Source organism: Euleptes europaea, chromosome 1 (genome assembly GCF_029931775.1).
Source record: "Euleptes europaea isolate rEulEur1 chromosome 1, rEulEur1.hap1, whole genome shotgun sequence".
NCBI lineage: Eukaryota > Metazoa > Chordata > Lepidosauria > Squamata > Sphaerodactylidae > Euleptes > Euleptes europaea.
The window spans coordinates 146982195-147000834 of NC_079312.1; the positions used below are offsets into that span (position 1 = coordinate 146982195).

Here is an 18640-nt window from a genome sequence, read left to right on the forward strand (position 1 = left end):
GCCTGCTCCCCAGAGCCCTGCCGTCAGAGGCGAAGCGGTGGCGGTGGCTCCTTCCGGCGCCAGGGCCATGCGCTTCCAGCCACCGCAGCCTCCATCCAGCAAGGTTGCCAGGTGGAAGTTTGCAGCGGCGGGAAGCACACAGCCCTGCCGCTGGAAGAAGCCGCTGCCGCTTTGCCTCTGACGGAGGACTCCAGGGAGCAGGCAGTAGGCTGAAGGCTGCTCTGAGGTGGGCTTGAAACGCAGGCTGGTGCTGGGCGGGGGGAGGGCGTGGGGGAGAAGGGGAGAGGTATAAGTCGGAGGGGGGGGGAAGGAGCAGTTGCTGCTACCGCCATCAGGCCAGCCAAGCAACTTCTTCTGGCAGTAGGGTTGAAAAGTGCCAGGTGGTGGCAGGCAAACCCCTGCCAATCCACCTGGCTACCCGCCGACCAGCTGAGGGTAGGCGGGCAACCTGAGCACTCACGCCTGCCCAATGCGCCACGTCACTTCCATTTCTAAACCAGAAGCGCCGCATCACAAGGGCCGTTTACCACTCAGACTCCCAGTTTGAGTGGTAAAAGGCCCCTTGCAATGCGGCACTTCCGGGTATAAACTCATCGCAAGGGGCCGTTTACCACTCAAACTGGGAGTCTGAGTGGTAAAGGCCCCTTTGCGATGCAGCACTTCCGGTTGTAAACCAGAAGTGATGTGATTGCATTGGCGCGGCCGCGCACCCATGCGATCTTTCCCTACTTCTGCCTCAAAAACCTCCCGCCAGAAGAGAGGAGGACCTGATAACCCTATCTGATGGGGAGTTGACCCTGATGCTAAATGCTCCGGCGAGCTCACCGTTTTGCAGCGCATTTTACATTAATGTCGCAATTAACAAGGAACAGGGAAACGCGGGCAAGTAGCGGAAGTGGGCAGGTCAAACACGCTGTTCGGAGACAGCCATGCATGTTGACTGAGCACAGTCACTACATGCCCGAGAGATTCAGGGGACAAAACGGCCACATGTTAATAGCCAGAGGGCAGAGGAAAGAATCAGAGGGTGGCTGGAGGACACAAGGAGAACACACACACACAAATCCCACCATCAATACAGAAGAGTGTTAGAAATATGCATGCATATGGCCAAACTGTAATCAGAAAGGGCAACAGACAAATCAAGTATCTATGGGAAACAGGGCTATGGATTCCAGAGGCTGGAGGGGAGGGGGAAAAAATCAGAACAAACCTTCCTCAGTTCCCAATTAGCCCCATTCTGTGCTGAATCCAATCAGCTGAGTCAGCCAGATGCAACAAAACAACTCATCTGTGTTATCTACCCTCTGCTCAGCCTCCTACCTCACATGCTGAAAGGGCTCCCATTTAATTAATCATTCCAAAGGGTTTAGCTGTGCTCTGCTGGTGGGGAAATTGAGGCACAAACTGATGGTGTGTCCCAACTCATAAAGGTCACCAGTTCCAAGAGGAGGAAGACAGCAGGCTCTCAGGGCACCAGCCTGTCATGTCATGCTCAGAGCTCTCTCTGATGAGGTCTTAGCCTTCAAAGCTGTTTGCAAGTATTCATGTTCAAAGAGCACACGGTCGCTTAACTTGTGGGCAGGGAGGCTATCATTAGGGTTGCCAACCTCCAGGTGGGGCCTGGAGTACTGCCAGATTTACAACTGCTCTCCAGACTACAGGGATCAGTACACCTGGATGCACTGGCAGGTTAGAAGAGCAGTTGCTGTGGAATCAAGTCCCTACTGAATATGCTCCCATCCCTAAACCACATCCTCCCAGGCACCACCTCCAAAAATCCAGGAATTTTTCAATCTGGAGTTGGCAATCCTAGCCATCATATGGAGAGTGATTTTATTAATGCCTCCCCCACCCCCGCAACCCAACGACCCCTTCCTTACAAGGCTTCCAAAAACAAATAAACACCCAGTGTCAGGATTAAAGGAGTCAGAATCATCATCCACCAGCAAAAGGTATTATAAAGGTGCCAGTAAACCCATAGTAGCACAATCGACTTCAGTTAGGTTACTATAGAATGAATGGCTAGAAGGGTGCAATCAGTATGCCATTTAAAAAAAAATTGTGCCCTACACTTTTTGGCAAATATGCAGCGGTTAAATTGTCGTGAGAGCCCAACAGTGCCGTCCTCAACAGAGTTACACCAAATCCAGTGAAGCCAATGAGCTTAGAAGGGTGTAACTCTATTTAGGATTACACTGCAAGACTGCCGTGAGGTCAGCTCCCACAAGTCTTGTTTCTTAATGCCAAGTACTGGGTGGTAGGCTATGGTTACCCACAATGCTGATGATGGACAAGTGCTCTGCACAAAGTTAGACAGGCATGTCTTTAACACTGAATCTCCTGTTTCAGGTCAGTCAGCTGTTGAAAAGAAAATCCTAGCACTGAGCCAATTATACCTTTTGTCATTAAAAAGAGAGAGAGAGAGAATACCGGACAACCAAATCTGAGGCCTACAAAACTCTCAGACATGACTATTCTCTAGAGATGAGGGACATTCAGTTGCCTTGCACATTCTGAAAACCTGATGTCACTCACTCAACACTAACATATCTTCCACATTTCCCACAAAGGACAAGGTCCAGGAAGAAGGCATGCATTTAGGAAGTGGAAGTTTTCAATAATATTTGAGTGTGGTTGTGGTATCTCCATGTACTGATAATTATTGGATCTTTTGCTGTTTTGTCCACTGTTTTCAGATAGCTATGTTTTGGGGTTGGGGGGAGAGGTGACACCTCCCTGATGAAGAGCTACTTACTTGAAATTCACTGCCAGTGACCCCTACTCCATGCCCAGAAGATGGCCGAGATGCCCTCCCCCTCTCATCATCTGCCTAAGGTCATAGAATCAGCATTGCTGACAGATGGCCATCTAGCCTCTGCTTTAAAACCTCCAGGGAAGGAGAGCTTACCACCTCCCAAGGAAGCCTGTTCCACTGTATTGGGAATACTGTTTCCTGCATTTGTTAAATCGTGTGCGTGCATGTTCTGCTCTGTAGCTCTGTCCCTTTGAAGGGCTCAAGCATGAGAGAAAAATGGGTACACTGCACCAGGACCCAGAGGCAGGACCAACAAAGGTGTGATATTTGGAGCCCTGCCACTATCCCCTACTCTCAGGATCTGTGTGTATAAAGCTGCAAGACCCACATGCAAGAAAACTTTTAATGACATATTAAACATTCTGGTAAGAAATGTGATGGGGGCATGGTATACACTAAAGCTGAGGCAGGGATCCCTTCTTTTGCATGGAAATGGCCCCCGTTCCCCCTCCCCCAGCATCTCTGCCCAGAGGTTGGGGTGGCACTCCAGGCTACAAGCCTCTTACTATGATATGATCTATAGTTATAGTTTTTCAGAGATAAAAGAGGTTTTGTTTCTGTCATGACACATAAGACTGGGTGTATGGGATGGGATCTTGATGTGTGGGGGGGCATGTTACAAGTCTGAACCAGGCCTGGAGAAATAATGCTTGCCTTTTGTCCCTAAAGTATCTCCAGAGATACTTGCAGCAAATTTAAGAAGTCTAATCGCATGTAATTAAAGACTAACCAATTTATTCCAATGTAAGTTTTTGTGGAGGAGAGGGAAGGCAGCATGGGATAGCACGATCTCGTTAGATCTCGGAAGCTAAGCAGGGTTGGTATTTGGATGGGAGCACCAAGGAAAGTTCTGCAGAGAAGGCAATGGCATACCACCTCTTATTCTCACTTGCCTTGAAAGCCCCTTGCTGGGGTCTCCATAAGTCAGCTGTGACTTGATGGCATTTTACACAAACAAGTTTTTGTGACTCATTAAAATGTATGTTGGAATAAATTTGTTTAGTCTTTAAGATCCCCTTCTGTTTAAAGTCTTTGTGGTGTCTGTTTATGTATTTGTAAGATCGACATGCAATTCCAGTTGCATAGGACCCTGGTGACTGTGTCGTTGGGAAAATAGGAGGCTTCTGACCATATTAGGAATGCATGCCTTAGTCATGTGAGCATCTGAGTACTTCTTTCCTATTTGCACAGATAATGTAGTCCAAGCAGTGAAAACACAGTCACCAATCTTCCAGCCTGAAGCCATGAACTACTTGCAGCTAATCCCTGTTTGTCCAGTACCTCCAAACCAGACTCCCATGCTGTAGTTCTGGGATGCACCTGACAGAGCCATTAAGCAAAAGCAGAAAGGGCTCAGATCCCTTTGACCCAATGAGTAGAGGAAGAGAGATTCGCCTGTAAGGTTTGCTGGAGGCAAAAGTAGGTTATAGAGAGTTGCAGGCATCTTCATGCATGCTCAAACATGGGGATGGGAGATGGAACAGATTAGAGAGGCTGGCTGGCAGAGGGCAAGACAGAAGAAAACCTAAGGCAAAACAGATATAGGAAAGCCCCCGTGCTCCCCCCACATTCCACAATTATAAGCCTGCCCATTTAAACCATCAAGGGGTTGGGAAGGTGATAACATCAGCACAGAACTTGCTTTCCTAAATAAAACAGGCTTTCCTCTAACCTTGGTCTGTCACCTTGAGTATTTTAATGATTAATGACCAACATCTATCCTGACAATGTATTTGGATCTATACAAGAACATAATTGTACCTTTGTGCTAGATTCAGGAGATCTGCTTGTGGGTTGCTATTTACAGAATGGTAAGAATAAGTGAATAAGGATCAGAACTGGCAAGCCACTCTTTTTCAACATGCCTATTTGTAATGTGGGGGTAATAATACAGTCCTACCATACAGGGTTGTTGACAACTGAGACAAGGTATGTGAGAGCCAGTACAGCGAAAGATACAATGCTGGGCCTGGATCCACATCTCAGAACTCAGTCATGAAACTCATCTTGGGCAAATCATCATCTCTCAGACTGACTTACCTCACAGGGTTGTTGTGAGGATAAAATAGATACAAACTGCCTGAGATACTTGGATGAGGAGCAACGTACAGTTGTGGTAAATTTAAACAAAATAAGACTATGGAGATTTGGGATTGGGAGCCAGCGTGGTGTAGTGGTTAAAAGCGGTGACTTGGAGCAGTGAACTCTGATCTGGAGAACCAGGTTTGATTCCCCACTCCTAGAATCATAGAGTTAGAAGGGACCACCAGGGTCATCTAGTCCAACATCCTGCACAATGCAGGAAATTCACAACTACCTCCCTTCAGGGACAGATCAAGGTGGGTTGGCTAGTGGGTGGGAAGGGGAGAAGGAAGTAGGGAAAGGGGAAAGGCTATTGAAGCTTTCAGGGAAGGGTAACAGTGGAGGAAGAAGAAATGAGACCCCCACACACACAAGTCCTTGAGGGTCCCCTGCTCGTAGCGGTTAAGGTGTCAGACTAGGAACTGGGAGCGCCAGGTTTGAATGCCCATAGAAACTTACTGGGTGACCTTGGGCCAGTCACACACTCTCAGCCTCGACCCTGGCAAATATTTGGATGGGAGACTTCCAAGGAATACCGGGGCATGACACGGAGGCGGGCAATGGCAAACCACCTCTGAATGTCTCTTGCCTTGGCAAACCACCTCTGAATGTCTCTTGCCTTGAAATCCTATGGGAATCGCCATAAGTCAGCTGTGATTTCACAGCAAAAAAAGAAAAAAGTAATGTAGTTGAACTAGCTGCAAAATCAGGTCACTTGTAGTTAAGGTAGAGAAAATATAGCTTTGTAAACTAACTTAGAGGACACCCCCACCCCCAAGAAAAGAACAAAATGGCTTGGTGAGGACCAAATATGGCCCAGGAGCACTGAATGTTGAGGACATTTGTGAAAGGCAGGGGATAGGGAAATCTGTTTGTTCATGCCTCTCAGAGTTTGGACAATACCAGAAGAGGACATTTTGGAGATGATGGGATTTCCAAATTGTTCCCCGTTGTGATTCCTTGCAGGTCCTCAGGTTGCCAAGAAATAGCACTGAATAAAATCACACAATAGTTTGTTTGCAGCAATGAGCCATTCTAGTTCAAATACAACAGAACTTTCAAATCACCTCAAAACAAACAAAAAATGTTTTTCAGTGTAGTTCATTCACACATTCAGCTCTGAGTTAGTGTGTTAAGTAATCGAATGTTGAGAAATCAAGCAACATACAAGGATGTGTGAACCGGTTCCCCACCCTGATCCTTGATTATCTGTCTAGGCCAACTGCAACCTCTTGTAATAGAGGGGATGGCAGGCAACTCTCTCTGAAGTAGACCACCACCTAATGTATGCAGAGGCCTCTGTGTGACAGCTGTTCAGACCTACCCCCCCCCCTCACATTGTAGGCACTGAGAATCAAGATAGAGTCAAGACAGGGCTTTTGCAACTCTACACAGAAATCTTCAGCAGCCCTGCTGTAGTCAGCCCTGCTGACTTCCAGGCCAGTGCCTGACACCTGCCGATTAACCCACTCCCAGACTACAGTGCCTCACGTAACCATTTGCTCAACAGCAGCGCCCATGCCAAGAGTGTCAAAAGGCTCAATAAACAAAACCACAAGGAAGAATCAAGGCTGGGTGGGGAGAGTAGCATCACTTCGCCAGCATCTTAGCGACCGAACAAGATGCAACAAGTTTCCTTCAGCTGCTGAACGAGCAGAGAAGCCAGTCTTTTATAAAAGACCAATTCTGTCCTTTCTTGACCTCATGCTGGCAGCAGGTAGCCAGATGAAAAGGTAGCCTCTAGGGGCCAAGGCAATTTAAAGCAGTGACCTGGATTCAGTTTGGTATTGTGCAAATCGGGAGGGAAGGTGGCATGGGATAGTCCGATCTCATCAGGTCTCGGCTGCTAAGCAGAGTCAGTACTTGGAAGGGAGACCCTCAAGGAAGACTCTGCAGAGGAAGGCAATGGCAAACCACCTCTGCTTCTCACTTGCCTTGAAAGCCCCTTGCTGGGGTTGCCATAAGTCAGCTGTGACTTGACCTTGACAGCACTTTACACACACACATTGTAAAAACCCTCTAGCTCGGTCCTGGTCCTCTGAGTGAAGACCCCTTCACCTGCTAGCATAATATGAAGAAGAAGAAGAGTTGGTTTTTATATGCTGACTTTCTCTACCGCTTAAGGGAGACTCAAACCAGCTTACAATCACCTTCCCTTCCCCTCCCCACAACAGATACCCTGTGAGGTGGGTGGGGCTGAGAGAGCTCTAACAGAGCTGTAACTTGCCCAAGGTCACCCAGCTGGCTTTGTGTGTAGGAGTGGGAAAACAAATCCAGTTCACCAGATCAGCCTCCGCCGCTCATGTGGAAGAGAGGGGAATCAAACCCGGTTCTCCAGATCAGACTCCACAACTCCAAACCACCGCTCTTAACCACTACACCACGCTGGCTAAAAAACTGAACAGAGACATCCATGCCTTAAATTTCATCTCATGTATAAGAACATGACAACTTCCTACTCCAGAAAGTGGACAGGGAAACAAGGGGATCTGCTATCTTAGACTTGATTCTCACCAACAGAGAAGAACTGGTTGATGAGGTTAAAGTGTTAGGCACCCTGGGTAGCAGTGACCATGTAATCTTGGAATTTACAATCTTGGGGAAAGGAAAAACTGTATGTAGTCAGACATATAGGTTGGACTTTAGGAAAGCAAATTTTAACAAGCTTAAACTTATGCTGGGTAGAATCCCTTGGTCAGAAATACTTAAGGAGAAGGGAGTTCAAGAAGGGTGGGAGTTTCTTAAAAATGAAAGACTGAAGGCGCAATCACAAACCATTCCTATGAGAAGGAAAAATGGGAGGAGCCTAAAGAGGCCAGGGTGGCTCCATAAACGGCTTTTTAAAGAGTTTAGAGAGAGAAAAGACTCCTTTAGGAAGTAGGAGGGCCTTATAACCAAAGAGGAATATAAACATTTAACTAGTGCTTGTAGGGAGAGTGTTAGGAAAGCTAAAGCTCAGTATGAGCTTAGGCTAGCGAGAGATGCTAAACACAACAAAAAAGGGTTCTTTTCCTATGTACAGAGTAAGAATAAGAACAAGGACAAGATAAGCCCATTGTGGGGACCAGAAAGTGAAATTGTAACAGGAGATGAAGAGAGGGCAGAACTCCTCAATTCTTACTTTTCTTCAGTCTTTTCTTGTGAGGGAAACGGTGCTCAACATGGCATAAACAGAACCTCACCTAGAGTATTGTGTTCAGTTTTGGGCACCACAATTTAAGAAGGATGTAGACAAGCTGGAACGTGTCCAGAGGAGGGCAACAAAGATGGTGAGGGGTCTGGAGACCAAATCCTGTGAGGAAAGGTTGAAGAAGCTGGGTATGTTTAGCCTGGAAAGGAGAAGACTGAGAGGGGATATGATAACCATCTTCAAGTACTTGACGGGCTGTCATATAGAGGATGGTGCCGAGTTGTTTTCTGTTGCCCCAGAAGGTTGGACCAGAACCAACGGGTTAAAATTAAATCAGAAGAGTTTCCATCTCGACATTAGGAAGAATTTTCTAACAGTTAGAGCAGTTCCTCAGTGGAACAGGCTTCCTCGGGAGGCGGTAAGTTCTCCTTCCCTGGAGGTTTTTAAGCAGAGGCTAGATGGCCATCTGTCAGCAATGCTGATACTATGACCTTAGGCAGTTCATGAGAGGGAGGGCATCTTGGCCATTTTCTGGGCATAGAGTGGGGGTCACTGGGTGTGTGTGGGGAAGGTAGTTATAAATTTCCTGCATTGTGCAGGGGGTTGGACTAGATGACCCTGGTGGTCGCTTCCAATTCTATGAATATGGAATCAGACCCATGGTCCATCTAGAGCAGCATCCTGTTTCACACAGTGGCTAAACCGGTAACCCTGGAGGGCAAACAAAGAAGGCATAGAGGGCAAGGCCTTCCCCTGAGGTTGCCTCCATACATTATTATGCAAGTACCTCCTAACCTCTTTCCCCCATTTGCAATTTGGGGCCTGTAATATGAATCAACCTTACAGGATTGTTGTAAGGAATGCAGAGCTCTTGTTTTTATTTTATTGCCATAGTGTTGCTTTAAATGATCTTAGTGTGAACTGCCATAAGTTTTTTTGCTGAAAGGTGGGATACACATTTTTGACAAAACAGATCTTTGTGAAGTGTTATGAACACTCAAGTGCTACATGTTGTGTTATTATTTATTTGCTTCACTTATTCCTTATCACCTTTCTTCCTAATGGGGACCCAAGGTGGCTTACATAATTCTCCTCTCCTCCATTTTATTCTCACAACAACCTTGTGAGGTGGGCGAGGCTGAGTGTGTGACTGACCCAAGGTCACCCAGCAAGTTTCATGGCAAAGCAGGGATATGAACCTGGTTCTTCCAGGTCCTAGTCTGGCAGTTTAACCACTACACCCCACTGGCTCTCTCTGTGATACTGCCTCTTTGTAAAATTAAAACCAAAAACTCAAGGGGATCAGCTGTTACCATTTTTAAAGGAAAAGCTACCGTCCCTGCCCAGTACAAAGGTTTATGGCTGATAACAAGTGCTTCTTGTGGCATCCATTCTCAAAGCCATTCCATCAAAAGACAACTGATTATGTCCAATTAACCGATGGGAAAGTAAGGTATACTTTGAGATTATCCAAACAGTCATAGCCAAGCATGGGTCTGAACAGTGCCAGAGGTGATGAAGCTCAGTTGGATCTGTCTGAGATTAAAGGAATGGGATCAAGGTCTCTCTCTCTCTCTCACACACACACACACAGAGAGAGAAAGAGCCAGATAAGCGTTTGGGATGTGTAATTCTGGAGTTTTTTGCAGCTCTAGCAGCTCCCTGTCGGCGTGATCCGCTGTTTCCCTGCCAGCTAGGGCGCTTCCTTTGCCAGCTGCCCACGCCGCAGTCAGCTGCAGCCAAACGAAACGTCCTTCTCCGAGGGACAGACGGCAGCGAGGCCATTTATTTCCCAGCCCTGTTGGAAGGCTCGAGAAATACGGGTGGGCGGAGGAGAGGCGGGGAGAGGAGGGGACAGGACAGGACAGGAAGGGGGATTTCAGGGCGACGGCTGGGAACCAGCTTCAGCCTCGCGGAGAACAAATAGGCTTGCAAGACGGACTCCCACTGCGGGCGGCCAGAGAAACAAACAAAACGCCGAGGGGGGGGGCTGGGGGTGGGTGCCAAAAAAGAGGCTGGGTGGACGGATCCGGATTAGCGTGGAAACTCCCCCTCCCCACCCCCCGGTGCGTGTCGCACTCGCTCCCCGAGTCTCTGGAAGGCAGCCACGCAGCCAGCCAGCCCGCCGCGCACCACGCAGCACAAACAATCCCAGAGGCCATTAGAGCCTGCGTGCGTCGCACGGCTCTGCTGCAAAGTGCTGGGTGGAGGGGAAGGAGGGGGGCGGGAGGAGGAAGTCAGAAGAGACAGATGGCCGGGCTTTGGCAAAGGCGCCCCTCGCCCAGCTGCCGGGGCTAAACGCTTCCCTTTCCACCCAGTTCAGTAGCGACGGCGGGAAGGCGGGCGGGCGGGCGGCCACCCGCGCACCCGCCCTCCCCCGGGGCCTTCCGCCAGGGCCAGCCTCTGCTCCGCCTGCACGAGCCACACGCAAGGGCAGAGAAACGCCGGAGCAACTCGCAGTGGGGCAGGCTGGTGAATTCTTCCCACCAAGGAGGAAGGCGACGCCATACAAATAGCCATTAAAAAAAAAAAACTTCGGATTTATAAATCCGGAATAACTATTCCTAATGAGTAGGCGTTTTACAGTGCAATCGTATGCAGAGTTCCTCAGTTCAGTGCATTCAGTGGAGTAATTATTTTTAGGATTGCCTTGTTAGTCTGTTGCAGTAAAAAATCAACAGGAGTCTAGAGGCTCTTTAAAGATTTGACAAAATTATATTCCTGCATAAACGTTCATGGATTAGAACCGAGAAGTAAAAAAAAAATAATATTTTTTTTCTATTCTTTTAAGTACCACCAAGCTCCATTTCATGGTATTCATAATGACCCAAATTAAAATCCTTGCAAGTCCTTTTTTTTTTTTTTAAGAGCAGGGCTGTCACTTTTGTTACTCCTGCTTTAGTCATCTCGTTGGGTCAAAATGCATTTTTCTTTGAAGACTTTGGCACCATCCAGTATGGTGTCATGGTTAGGGGGTGAGATTAGGGACGGGGAGATCTGGGTTCATATTCCCACTCTACCATGGAAACTTGCTGAGGGACCTTGGGCCACTCACACACTCTCCACCTGTGCCCATAGTCTTCAACTCTGTTTAGGGTTGCACTGTTAATATCTTGAAAGGGACGCAGGAGTAGTTGTTGCTTTTCCTCCTCTCTGAACGAGGCCCAAAATGATAGATAGAATCATAGAGTTGGAAGGGACCACCAGGGTCATCTAGTCCAACCCCCTGCACAATGCAGGAAATTCACAACTACCTCCCCCCCAAACCCCCACTGACCCCTACATGCCCAGAAGATGGCCAAGATGCCCTCCCTATCATCTACTTAAGGCCATAGAATCAGCGTTGCTGACAGATGGCCATCTAGCCTCTTCTTAAAAACCTCCGGGGAAGGAGAGCTCACCACCTCCCAAGGAAGCCTGTTCCACTGAGGAACTGCTCTAACTGTCAGAAAATTCTTCCTAATGTCTAGACGGAAACTCTTTTGATTTAATTTCACCCTGTTGGTTCTGGTCTAACCTTCTGGGGCAACATAAAACAACTGGGCAAAATCCTCTATATGGCAGCCCTTCAAGTACTTTTTAAAAAAATATTATTTATATGGAAAAGACAATACAAAAACAGCATAGACACACAACAACAAACATTAACCCATACATACAGAGTATCCTACCTTCTTAAAGGGTGCCATATTGGAGTAATATCTACATTGACAACTAAACCTTATATGACAACTCCGGTATCGCTTATTAAAAAATACTATACCTCTTAATGTTTTAAAGTCAATTATTTCTTTTTCTTATGCTACTTCTTAAAGCCTAGTTTAGAATTTCTTTTGAGTGACCTCCTCTTATTCCAAACAGTTTAATTAACATATCAACAGCACAAGCGCTTATACTTTTACTACATAACCGTATAGCATTAATATTAACAGATTAATTTCTAGGTTGTTATTTCTTACTATAAAAAAACTCTGAGCCCTTCAAGTACTTGAAGATGGTTATCATATTCTCTCCCAGTCTTCTCCTCTTCAGGCTAAACATACCCAGCTCCTTCAACCTTTCCTCATAGGACTTGGTTTCCAGACCCCTCACCATCTTTGTTGCCCTCCTCTGGACACGTTCCAGCTTGTCTACATCCTTCTTAAATTGCGGTGCCCAAAACTGAACACAATACTCTAGGTGAGGTCTAACCAGAGCAGAGTAAAGCGATACCATCACTTCGCGTGATCTGGACACTATACTCAATCCTGACCCTCATTGTTAATAATGCAGTTGTCAGGGCTTTATCCCATAGAGTGCATCTCTCTAGTTTTGTACAATTCTACTAGTAAATACCAACTGCTATGAAATCTAAGTTGAGAAGAGCCCTGCTAGATCAGACCAAGAGTTCATCCAAGTCAGCATCCTGCTTCCAGCCATGATCAGCTAGATGATTTTGGGAAGCTCACAAACGGCATGAACTTAACAAGTTCTTTCCTGCTGTTTGCACCCCAGCAACTTCTTCTGAACATGGAGGCCCCTTATAGCCAATGAAGCTAACAGCCATTGATTGGCATCCCCCATGAACTCCTCCAGAAGGCCACCTAAGCGACTGTAGCTTATCACTTCATCCTGGGAAAGTGAGTTTCACAAGTCAGTTATGCATTGTGCGATTAAGTATTGCTTTTGGGCTATCCCCACTAATTTCAAAGGATGACACCAAATTCCTGCCTAAACATGTACAATGATTGCATTAAACATTTATACTTTACGTGGTACAGTCAAAGGTTTAAGATGCTTCATTTATTTCCCACTTATAAGCAGGCCTGTGTGAATGCTTCAGTTCTATCAGAGTCACAAAGCAAGCACAATATTTTGTATTAGTAAAATAATTCAGCTCCCTGAGAATTTTGTTTCTGTTTTTCTCTTTTTAGCATTATGATTACAATGGAACACTTTCAATTGCATATTTCTCTGAAGCCAGAGGGGATGGCTGTAAAAATTTTTTCCCAGTGGCTTCAGTGTCCTGCACAATTTCTTGCTCCTCCCCATGACAAGCAAAAGCAAATAAGTTGTGCAAAATATTCAAATATACAGGTAAAATGGCACTGAAATGTCTGTCTACCAGCTTAAGAGTGTTATTTTCCTGTTTAGTTTCTTATGGTTTCTGAAGCTGCCTTGAAGGCCAGACATGGTGGGAAAGATGAGCTAAAAAACATGTAGATACATGAATATTCAAAATAGGAGGATTTAAACAAATGTATATCATTTATAGAGATCGTAATATTTAGGCTCTTCTTGGTGCAGCTTTTTATTGTGTGTTTGGAGCACACACAACTCTATTTACATACTGAAATACAGACAAGGGGCCTCTTACCTACAATTCAAAGGAACTGGCTTATAAACTACTGTTAAAATTCTATTGGTGAGTCCTGAGGAAATGGGAAATTCTAGAAATCTGCTGCTCAGCAGCTCACCTTGATTATGAAGAGATGCCTAGGTGGGGGAGCACACAATCCATGTTCTGCTCATGGAAAACTTGTGACCTTGGCAAACCTATAAGTCTGCTCAAGAAATCCTGCTCACTGATGTAACCAACTACATCCAATGAATGCCTATTATGGCCAAAAGGCTGTGAATTTGTGTACACAACCGACACAAATTCAGGAAAAGGGGAAATATGCACAAGATACCAAGGAGCCCAAAATGCATATAAAAACAAGAAAATGTTCTACTGCAGCTCCAGGAGGTAACAAGATCAGGCAATGCTTACCTGCCTCCATCAAAGGGAAAAAGCAACAATGGCCTTAAAAGCAACCCCACTCTCATTTTGCACAGATCACCCATGAAAGTCGAAGGCTGCACTTTCAGTTTGTAAGTCCCATTTTTTCTTGGCTGATAAGAGCCCCTGCCCTGCCTGAATACTCCCAATATTTGGGGCCCAGGAGGCTCACTCATTCACTGCATGGAACAGAAGGTTGGCCCAATGTACAAGGGGAAACTGAGGCCACAATGTATAACAACAGAGCTGTGAGTATAGGCTCACAACATTTCTTTCACACGTCTTTTCCAAAACTAAGGTGAGACCATAGCCACCCTGGGATTCCCCTCACCACTGATACCCACTCCCCTTCTCCAAAAATCAGATCCTACACCTGACTCAGCTTGATTTTATGTTCTTGATAATGGAGGGTAGCATTCTGGAACTGATTTCTGCTGAACTACAGGAACAGAGATATCAAAAAATGCTCCCCATCCTCTTTAGAGAGCTTTTAACAGAATGATCCAGATGTTCTAGCTGTAGCCACAAGATCATATCTTCTGTCTAGGCCAGTGATTCTTCATGGGGACCATTTTTTCCCTTTGCTGTCAGGTCACAGCTCCTATGGCAGCCCTGTAGGGTTTTCAAGGCAAGAGATGTTCAGAGGTGATTTGCCATTGTCTGCCTCTGCGGAGAGACCCTGTTATTCCTTGGTGGTCTCTGATCCAAATACTATTCAGGGCCAACCCTGTTTAGCTCCTGAGAGCTGATGAGATCGGGCTAGCCTGGGCTATCCAGGTCAGGGCAAGGGTCATACTGCCTAAATTTATCCAGGTCATACTGCCTAAATTTAAGAATTTGACCGATGGCCACCAGTACAAGAGTCTCATTGAAAGTATGCCTGAGATCAGTGTATCGTATAAATATAATTGTGTGCGTCAAGTGCCGTCCAGTCGCAGCCGACATGACGACCCCAGCAAGGAGCTTTCAAGGCAAGTGAGGAGCAGAGGTGGTTTGCAATTGCCTCCCTGTGCAAAGTTGTCTTTGGTGGTCTCCCATCCAAGTACCGACCCTGCTTAGCTTCCGAGATTGGGCTATACTATATCATTCCACATCTCAAATATAACTATACCCATATAAATAAAATTGCCTTGTCTGGAGTGGTATTGTTATGTCCTAGCTTGTAGCTTGGGAAGTGTTCGATGACAATATTGCATACTCGGTGGACAGCAGTGGATTCATGTGTAAAAATCTCTGATCCCGGTGCTAGAAACAGGATCCCAAGAAACCCGGGATTCCCTGATGCCTCCTTTAAGGCTTTAACCCACGTCGATCTCTCTCAAACGTGAATTCCCCTTCTCTAAAGTGGGAGGAGACAATGCCCACCCACGTTCACGCTGGCAAGACTGCCTCTCTCCTGACTTATAGCATCATGGAAGTTAGAAGCCGTCCAGAATGTTTCGGGCTTTAGGACCCAGGAGACTGTACGGCAGCTGCTGCGAGGAGAGAAGGAAAGAGATCTCCTCCTGATGGTGAAGCAAGGAGTCCCAGGCTCCGCCTGGATCGGATATGATCAGCAGCTCACTGGGATCCTCTGGGGCTCCCCACCCATATTGCCCATACACCACTCTGCACCCCTTACCTGGCTGGAAAGGCTTCTTCAAAGGATGGGCTAGAGAGGAAATCTGGCCTGGAAGGAGGAGGCGGAGGAGAAAGATGGGGAGGAGGGATCCCAGCAGGCAAGAGCTCTCTTCCCCTGTGTCTCTGCGCTGCCTGGGAGCAGGTGGCAGCTGAAGCCCTCGCGCTGATGTCATTGGGCTCAGGCGGCTGCTGCGGCTGTCTCCTCCCCAGCCCCATGCAGGAGGCAGAGGCAAAGAAGGCGCTATGAATTATTTAAAGGTGCAGGAGCCATTTGCAGGCAAAAGGAAGCCGTCCGGAAGATTGCAAAGAAAAGGCGGAGGGGAGATCCATGCCCAGCCCTCCCTCCGCTGGGTCCTTACGAAACTGGGAGCCGGGGGCTCTCCATCCGGCAAAGGGAGGGGGGAAGACGCGCCTCCGCAAGGAACTTGTTCCGAGCAGACTCTGTCACGCGCTTGCTGCAAGGCTGGAGCATCCCGGGTAGCTCAAGGCATGAAGAGGTCCTGTTGGGAAGCAGCAGCAAGCGTGCATCACATATGATTCAGTACCAAGGCTTCCTCCACTCCCACGCCCCTAATAGCTCCGGGAAACGAAGGCTGCAAGTCCCTATACGCATTTTCTTGGGAATAAAAAACAAGCAGCGAGGCGTACTTCCAAGTAAACATGACAAAATCGGACTTGGGGACCTTTCTTAGTTGTAGCATGTGTGATGATGGGTCCAGACATTTAGATTCCTTAGTGGGATGGGAAGGCCTAACTCTGGGGCCTCGTGGATTAAGTGGTACAATTAGGCAATTTTAGACCAGATGCCATTATCGGGTAGGCCTGCCAACCAGCCTGGAGAAAAATGTGCTGTCGGTGTGATTTACCAGGTGATGTTATTTACTTCCATGGCATAAAAAGGTTTGGCTGCCTATTTCCATACATGAAAGGGACAGGACATCACCTGGTAAATCACACCGACAGCACATTTTTCTCCAGGCCAGTTAGCGATGGAAGGGGGAGGGGGCTTTAGACCACATAGTCTTCAAATACAGAGCACAGAATGGACATTCAGCCAGCTGGTCTCATCCCATCCCCATCTCCACAGATGAGCACACTTGGCTCAACCAGATTCTATGCACATTTACTAAATCCCACTGTGCTCAGATAGGCCTAGTTTTGGCAGCCACCAGCCTGGATTTCTGCCCCTAAGTCTGTCTCTGTCAGCACCACTGCATGGAACTGTTCAAACATAGTAAGTAGGGCTGCCCCACAATGTAATGGCAATCTTTACAATCTATCCTTTAATAACTGGCAGAATTACACCCCGCTCCCAGAATCATCACATCACATAAAGCAGTGGTTCCAAATCCTTGCAAGTACGAGGACCCCCTTTTTACAACAAAAAGTTAGCGGACCCCCCCCCCCCAACAGTGGTTATTCATTGATTTATTTGATTGGTAGTAGTTATCTGTTGGTTGAGAACATACACAACAAGAAAAAGATCAAAATGACAATGCTAAGTGTGCATATGAATTCACAAATCCCTTGCAATAATGCCTTCCTCTGCAGAGCCTTCCTTGGTGGTCTCCCTTCCAAGTACTGACCCTGCTTAGCTTCTGAGATCTGATGAGATCAGGCTATACCATGTCACCTTCCCTCCCAAAAAGAAGTTGCCAGCTATTAATTCTCATACTAGACTTTGAATTTACAACACACCAGCGCAATTATCTGGGGACTTGTTCATTTTTCTCTGTCCTTAGGGCCCCTACTGTGACATCTAGTTGAACCACAAGCACCCTTGGAAGGATCAGAGGAGGGAAAGGAAATCTTAACTGGATCAATTCCCTTGGGCTGCCAAGCCAGGAGCCAAGACCGCTAATCACTGTTGCCAGCACACAGACCAAAGGAGGCTGCCAACAGCAGCACCAGGAGAGAACTGCTGGGCTGGAAAAGCATTTCTTTCTTTCTTTCTTTCTTTCTTTCTTTCTTTCTTTCTTTCTTTCTTTCTTTCTTTCTTTCTTTCTTTCTTTCTTTCTTTCTTTCTTTCTTTCTCTCTCTCTCTCTCTCTCTCTCTCTCTCTCTCTCTCTCTCTTTTTCTTCCTTCCTTCCTGTTCTTAGGCCGAGGTCTTGAACAATAAAACCATAAAACTTAAATAAGACAGATCTCTAAAAACATCTCCCTTTGTCTCTTCTCTGCAGCCTCCAAAAAATGAGCAACAAAATAAGTATGCTGAGGGTCAGAGTCCTCTAAGAGGAACTGAACCTTTTGCTCCAAAGTTGCTCAAGAAGATGTGGACCATTTGTTAAAACATGGTATGATCCATTTTGGCTGACTCTTCTAGCGCAAAAATTAAAAGTACTGGGACTTCCAATTTCTACTCCCTCTGATAATCTTGTGCCATCTCAATCAGTGGCAATTTTGAAGAGGCTGAAGGAGTTAGATTGGGCCAGCACGGTTGTGAGGGCCAGACGTACTTGTTCCTGTTTGGTGTTGGGGCTCCCTCCACCTGAGAAGCTTCCAGATTTCCATACTACGGTTCCAATTTCTTCACATCGTCGGGCTTTTCTTTTTTATATATATAATTTTTTTTATTATTTTCCTTCATTTAATACATCCATGTAAAAATCAGCATTTAACACTAAAAGTTGATAAAAATAATAAAAAATCTATAAGAGATCTATAATAAACATATAATGACTTCCCCTTCACCCTCTTCCACCTACAAATAAAGTGTACATATATTTGCTATTTAAACTAATCCCCATATTGATTAATGAATATATAAAAACATTTACTTATCGTATCTGATATTATTCGTTAAGTATCTTATTATGTTCGTAATACAAAGTATACATGAGAGATTAAATCAAATAATATCCTTTAAACGGTCCCATTAAAAAGTAATTTTCACAATAATTTCTCCACGCTTCCCCAGAAATTGTACATTATCATTCTGATTTATCAAAGCCGTAAGTTTCGCCATCTCTGTCAATTCCAGCATTTTGTTTATCCAGTCTTTTCTGGTCGGTATCTCATCCGTCTTCCATTTAGCTGCGTATATCACCCGTGCAGCCGTGGTGGCATATATTAACAAAGTCCGATGAGTAAGAATAGTGTCCGGTATTATGCTCAATAGCATCATTTCAGGTGTTTTAGGAATATTTTGATGTAAAATCAACCTTATTTCATTATATATCATCTCCCAAAATTCCTTAGCTTTTTCACAAGTCCACCAAATATGATGAA

The 18640-nt window shown here is 46.1% G+C and overlaps 1 protein-coding gene across 1 annotated transcript in view; it reads right to left on the bottom strand.

Annotated features, from left to right (window-relative positions):
• The window catches only part of BAZ2A (bromodomain adjacent to zinc finger domain 2A), an 87912-nt gene extending 72473 nt beyond the window's left edge, over positions 1-15439 (bottom strand). Inside the window, exon 1 of the mRNA XM_056853969.1 lies at positions 15413-15439. The gene's annotated coding sequence lies outside the window, so the exon portion shown is untranslated. The remainder of the gene's footprint in view (positions 1-15412) is intronic.
• Between the last annotated feature and the right edge of the window lie 3201 nt (positions 15440-18640).